The sequence below is a fragment of the Dromiciops gliroides genome, chromosome 2 (assembly GCF_019393635.1).
Source record: "Dromiciops gliroides isolate mDroGli1 chromosome 2, mDroGli1.pri, whole genome shotgun sequence".
NCBI classification, from domain to species: domain Eukaryota; kingdom Metazoa; phylum Chordata; class Mammalia; order Microbiotheria; family Microbiotheriidae; genus Dromiciops; species Dromiciops gliroides.
In genome coordinates this window covers 516,907,580-516,914,942 of record NC_057862.1, presented here as the reverse complement: position 1 = coordinate 516,914,942, position 7,363 = coordinate 516,907,580, and positions in this window count along the sequence as shown.

Genomic DNA, 7,363 nt, shown 5'->3' with positions numbered 1-7,363 from the left:
AGTGTGGAAGCTTTTTATTGGTCCAGAGCATAGGTGGTCCTTACACACTGCTTCAAACTGATTGGTTAGTGTCATCCAAATCCATTGGTTCACTGGACTTGAAGGTGGTCTCGAGTTAAGTTCAGTCTTTAGCTTCTGAGAACAATATCTTCTTAAGGGCTAGCCAGGTGTGCTTGCAATCTAGTTAACTTGAAGCAGGCTAATCAGCAGTCAATCACTCTCACTTAATTCAATCAGTTTAGATTAATCTCCAGGTGGGCCTTTGAGTATATGCTAAATCCCATTATTTTATCACATAATGTAGGCCGAATGACTTACATTGACTCATCTCAGTCATTTTTTTTTAATTTATATCCTACTCTTTGTGACCACATTTGGAGTTTTCTTGACAAAGATACTGGAGTGGTTTGCCATTTCTTTCTCCACTCATTTTACAGATGAGGAAACTAAGGCAAACAGGGTTAAGTGACCTACCCAAAGTCATATAGCTAGTAAGTGTCTGAGGCTAGATTGGAATTCAGGAAGATAAGTTCCTGACTCTAAGCCCAACACCCCATCTATCCACTGCACCACTTAGCTGCCCAATGCTGGTTCAGATCAACCTTCAAGTTAACTAAAACCCTCCAGTCCTTTTTCAGATGAACTGCTATCTAGTCCTCCTCCCACATTTTCTTCTTGTGAAGTTTTCTTATGATCATGTGCAAGACTTAAGATTCATCCCCATTAAATTTTCATTCTGTTTGGCCCAGTGCTCAGCCTGTCAGTATTCTGAATCCTGATTGTCAATTAATGTGATATCTATCCCTCCCAACTTTATGTTATAATGAAACTTGATAAACGTGCAGATTATATTCCTTTTCCTATATCATTTGCAAAAATAATAAGCATCACAAGATCATCTCCTCAGGTAGGTGGTATCACTAGTAGACAGACTGCCATACTTGGAGTCAGGAAGACTGGAGTTTGAATCCTGCCTCAAACAGGTGCTAGTGGTGTGACCCTAGACAAGTCATTTAAACTCTCTCAGCCTCCGTTTCCTCATCTGTAAAATGGGGATAAAAACAGCATTTACCTCACGGAGTTATGGCAAGGATCAAATGAGATAATGTATGTAAGGTGTTTTGTTAACCTTCAATGCCTATACAAATGTTATATACCATCATTATTATCATTTTTATCATCACATTGTGTCCAGGGAGAGAACACCGGATTGAGAATGGAAGGGACTTTGAGGGAATCCAGTCCAGTAGCTTCATTTTACAGATACTGAGGCCCAGAGAAATTAAATCACTTCCCCAAGACCACACAAGTCTTTAGCAACGAGCTATGATTTGAACCCAGGCCTTCTGGGTGACACACTGGATAGAGTGCTGGCCCTGGAGTCAGGAGGACCTGAGTTCTAAGCCAGTCTCTGACATCTACTAGAGGTGTAACCCTGGGCAAGTCACTTAACCCTGTTTGTTTCCGTTTCTTCTTCTGTAAAATGAGCTGGAGAAGGAAATGACAAACTGTTCCAGTATCTCTGCCAAGAAACCCCCAAAAGAGTAGGTCACAACTGAAGCGACCGAACAACCAAAAAAGAATGAGCTGAAGGAAGAAATAAAAATACAATACAAATACAAATAACAACACCAATACAGTATCTTTGCCCAGAAAATCCCAAATGGGGTAACAAAGAGCCTGACATGACTAAAAAGGCTGAACAGCTTAAAGCAAAGGCACAAAAGACTTAACCAATGTGAGACTGTTAGCAAATGGTGCCACCTGCTGGACACTTGCAATAATGAAAAAGCCCTTCTAATAGTTGTACCAAAATTCAGGGGTCAAGGACTTTCCACAAAACCAAGTGCTGAGAGCCTCTAGCAACAGGCAGGGCACTGGATATAGAGGCAGAAGACCAGGGTTCAAATCCTGGATCTGCCACTAAAGACACGTGTGGCCTTGGGGAAGCGATTTCATTTCTCTGGGCCTCAGCATCTATAAAATGAAATAATTAGACTAGATTCTTTCTAATGTCCATTCCACTCTCAGTGCTGTTCTCCCTCCTTGGACATAGTGTGGTGATAAAGATTATGATGCCTTCACTTTTCAATTCAGGAAATCAAGACCCAAAGAAGTTAAGTGGGTTGGGAGGGTGAGAGTTTAGGGGGTGTGGAGAGGATATCACATAGCTACTAACCAAAGTCGTTGTAGCCTAAGCACCTAAGGTATGATTCTAAGCCAGCTTTTCTGAGGTAGACTCTTTGTGAGACAGCCAAGGGCTGTTTCCTTTGCAAAGAAAACCTTTCCATGGCTCCACCAAGTATCCCAAGCCTACCTACCTCATCAGCAGACAATGAATTTAACTTCAAGAAAGAGCTGTGCAACATCCCCACCCTCACCACCCCTATGATATCTGACAGGTTCCAAAATAAGAGTATCCTTCTGTAAGGGCCAAATTTAACATGGGGAGTGTTAATTGGGCGGCTCACCATAATATTGGTGTAAGAAAGGAGATTAACAGCCTCTTAAAAAAAACAAAATAGGGTTTATTAATGGGAACAAATTTAAAACACAAGTAAGGTTAATAGAACTAGGTACAAAAAAAAAAGTTAATAGGGGAAGAAAAAATATACAATCCGCAACTCACTACCACCCGGAAATCAGCCATTCCGAAGAGGATCAGTGGATCAGCTGCTCAGCGTTCTAGCATCTCGCTCCCTCTACCACTCAAGTCAGAGAGCTCTCTCTTCCCTTCTCTCTCCCAGAAGCCCCCTCTCTCACAGGAAAAAGGGCTGACCACACACACACACACACACACACACACACACACACAGCCCCAAGCTAATTGGCTGGCAGCCCTGATTGACAGAAATAACAAGCAGCTCTACAAATGCCAGCCCCCCAGCTTCTAGACACCAAAGATCACCTGACTACCCTCACCAAGCTTCCCGTCATTATAATTTGGCCAGGCCCATACAGGCGCAAGGGTATCTGGCGTGAGCCAGCACGCACAGGCACACCAGGACCTCTAATTCCAGCCAAAGATGGGGTCACAGAAACCCCAAATCACAACCAATTCCTTACACTTCTGAGATAACGTCAACATTTAACTAGGCCCTTTAGAGAATCCTAATATTGCCATGTGCATCTCCAGTCCTGATCTCAATCCTTACCTTTATTCCTTTATCTACAGTTAGCTACTAGATACCCACCCCCAACTCAGTATATCCCAAATGAAGCTATCCTCCCCACTATTTTGACTTGTCTCTATCCATGATACCACCACCATTCTCCCAGTTACCTGGACTGGAAACATTGGAGTCTGACTTTCCTTCATCAAGACTTTGGGAAGATGAGGGCTATCTTCAAATACTTCAAAGAAGTGTTTACAGAAGATGGGAAAATAAATGTTGGAGGAGTTATAGAAAAACAGGCACACCATTACATTATTGGTGGAGTTGTGAATTAGAGCAACCATGCTAGAAAACAATTTGAAATTTTGCAAAAACAGTGACTAAAATGTCTACCCCCTTTAACCCAGGGATTCCACGGCTAACCATATATCCCAAGGAGTTAACTGACAAAAAGCAAATACGAAATATTTATGACAGCCTTTGCAGGGGTGGGGGGGGTGTTAGAAGGAACAAGAAACAAAGTACATATATGTAGATTGGAAAACTACTAAACAAAATGTGATCAAATATTACTGTGCTATAAGAAACATTCAACATGATGAATACAGAGAAGTATAGAAAGATTTTCATATGAAGTGATGCCAGGTGAAATAAGCACAGCCAAGAAAATTTTATATATATATATATATATATATATATATATATATATTCGAACATAAAGGGAAAGAACAAGAACTTCAAAAAAAAACCCATGAAACTGAATGTTGTCCCAGCTCCAGAGGGCTCATGAGGAAACACACTCTCCACCTTCAGATAAAGGAGTAATGGTCTCAGAATGCAGACAAGCATTTGGGGGAGGGGTGATGGCCAATAAAGGAATTTGTTTTGCTTGGCTATACATATTTGCTTTGTTTTGTTTTTCTTGCCCAGGATCACATGGCTAGTTAAGTGTCAAGCGTCTGAGGCTGAATTTGAACTCAGGTCCTCCTGAATCCAGGGCCACTGCTTTATCCACTGCACCAACTAGCTGCCCCCAAATATACATATTTGTAATGAGTTTGGGTTTTTTACATCCTCAATGACAGATGAGGGAAAGGTAGGAAAGAGATAATTTGGAACTGAAAATCCAATAGAATTTTTTTTTAAAAAAAAAGAAAAAATGTTTTGAAATTATAAAGAAAAAACTTGCCCCCCAAAATAGAGCTGCTATGTCACCTCACTCTCCTTTCTTGCAGAAGTGGAAAGGATGCTCCATGGGTGCAGAACACTGCAAATAAGTTGTAGGGGTTTTTGTTGTTGTTGTTGTTATTTTGTTGTTATGTTTGGGGGGGAGGGATAGGTGATGTTTTGATCGGTGATTTGGGTTGGGATTTTTTTTTTGCAGATGTTGTCTTCTCTTCATCCTCATTTTTCTTTTCTCTCTCTCTTTTTTTTAATTCCTTATGAGACATGGTGCTTTATTTGGCCTCACCACTCAGGTTAAAGCAAAGACCTGGGTTTAAGGATTTACAGGAAATTGATGATGCAGATATAAACAAGAGCTGTATAGCAAGCAGGCAAAAAATAAAAAGGTACATACACACACAACACACACACTGTATGACAATATAAATAGAGGTTCATCCCCACAGATGCAAGGAAGAGGAAGGGAAATATGTCAGAAAGAAAACATGCTCAAAGCTGGGGTTCACTTAATGAAACTATATTTTTAATATCAGTTTGGTTGAGGAAAAAGTAATCAGTATCAGATGTGGGAGGGGGCATTCCTAATCCGACCCAGATGTGGTAAAGCTCTCTGAGTAATTTACTGATAAGAGATTATAGTTGAGTCTCTGTTAGGGGAAGTTTCTTTAAGGGGACCAAAAACTGAGAAAGGATCTAAGTTAACTATGTAAGGCAGTAGGAGGAGAATGACTCATAAACAGGGGCAGCTAGTCAATTTTATCCAATCAGAAACTATGAGAATTCCTGACATAGGGTTAGCATAAATCAGAACAGTAGAAAAGTACAACCCTATCTTGTCTTTGCTTTATAGGCATTAGGACCACTTTGCCCAAGTGATTACATATCGTAGTCCTATTATAACTATAATATCAAACAATATAACATTTACAATGATCCCATATGGTATTCTGTGAGAAGAAAAAGAGGACAGATACAGCCAATAATCTACGCAATGTAGAAACAAAAGATTAGGATTTTTTAAAAACTGCACATAACCTTTATTCAAATAATGAAATAAATTTATACCGGAAATCCAGACTACATGGGTGCCATTGATCCTGAATAGGCTGGGGTTAGCCAAAGTTCCATGAACCCTGCCAGGATCACCCAAAATGACATGGAAGCTTATTTGAGGAGCTAGTTCACCCAAAGAATTAGCAGGCTCACAGCAAGTCTTGTAAAATAGAGATTTATTAGGAGAGAGGAATACATGGCCAGGAGACAGTGGTAAGATGGAGACTGTCTCTCTGAATGGAAGTAGAGTTGACCTTATATACAGTTTCAGACAAAGAAGGCTTCATGCCAAGAGTAATGAGATTGCAAAAACTACCAAGGAGGGAGCATTGGGAGGGAGTGTTTGGGGGTCAGTTGATGGACACATCTTGCTGATGTGCATACTTTCAAGTATGGAACTTGCATATTATCTATGTTCCTTTCAAACCTTGATATGGTTATGGGTGTTTACATCATAGATGGAACTCTAAATATCCCAGGTCTGCATGGCCCCTGATCTATATGTCCTGGCAATATCACATTCCTGAGGTGGGAAACAGGGTTTTGTTTTTTTTTTTTTAATTTCTGGAATCTTTGGTATCAGTGACTAAAGTTTAAGGATTGTTTTTCACTTCTGCTAAAGTTTAAGGTCTCTAAGTTTCTTAGGGTCTCTTGTCCCACCACAAAACTAGTCTCATCAAAATACTATACCAGCACAGGACTCAGTGGCTTCTTCATGCATGTACAATGGCTGACAAAAAACATCAAGAATTAAAGAAAATAAGATCATGGCTCTAATGCTAGGAAGTGCTTCAGGGGCCATCTAATCTTAACACTATTATTTTAGGGATAAAGAAACTGAATCCTTTAGAGATTCAAGTGAAGTGATTTTCCCAAGGTCATATATCCACTAATATTTTAATACTATAATTAAAACTAACATAAGCCTCTATATTTGGCTGATAATACTCTCTATGAAATTTCTTCTTAAATGTTACATGTGGCATGTACCAAAAATCTTATGAAAGCTTTAAGAGAAGTTTGGGACATCTTGTATTTGCATGATCAGAAACATCTTAAATGCTGTGGCTTACTCTAAAATCGCTGATATTTGTCCTTTAATTCTTACAATGACCTTTAGCAAAAATAAATGAATTTGATAGATTAACTCATTAATTACAGCATATGCTCCCCTACAGAGTCAAACAAAAAAGGAATGTTAGCCTTGCAACTCAAAGTTGCACCCCTTAAAGTAAATTGGGTTGGTTGGTTTGTTTCAAAAAACACAAATTTACTAAGTGCCAGACTGTTATGCACTGGGAATACAAAGAAAGGCAAAAACAGTCCCTGTCCTCAAAAAACTTACATTCTAATGGGGGAGAAGACATAAACATCATATAAAAGGTAATCTGAGTAGAAAAGGCATTAACTGATGCAGGTTAAAGGCAAGGCCTCTTTCATTAGATGGGATTTAACTGTTTTGTTTTGTTTTGTTTTTTGTGGAGCAATGGGGGTTAAGTTACTTGCCCAGGGTCACACAGCTAGTAAGTGTCAAGTGTCTGATGTCGAATTTGAACTCAGGTCCTCATGAATCCAGGGCCAGTGCTTTATCCACTTTGCCACCTAGCTGCCCCGATTTAAGTGTTTTGAAGGAAACTGAGGTAGAAGGGAGAAAAGAGAGCATTCCAGGAGCGGGGCACAGCTAGTGCAAAGGCAAGCAGACAGAAAAGATCGTTGTTTGAGGAATTGTAAATAGGCTAGATGTGACAGAATAAGAGTGCATGAAGGATATTAAAGTATAAGAAGACTGGAAAGGTACGAAAGGGCCAAGTTACGAAGAACTTTACAAGCCCAGCATTTTACAATGGCAGAATCTGAACCTGTCTTCCTGACTACAATTCCACTTTGCACATACAAAGCGCTTAATAAATATGATCAGTTGCACTGAATTTAGAAATAGCCAGTGTACTACTTACTGCACTTAACCTCACAGCAAAAACTTCAAGTTCCAGCCCCCGAGCCCGGCCCAC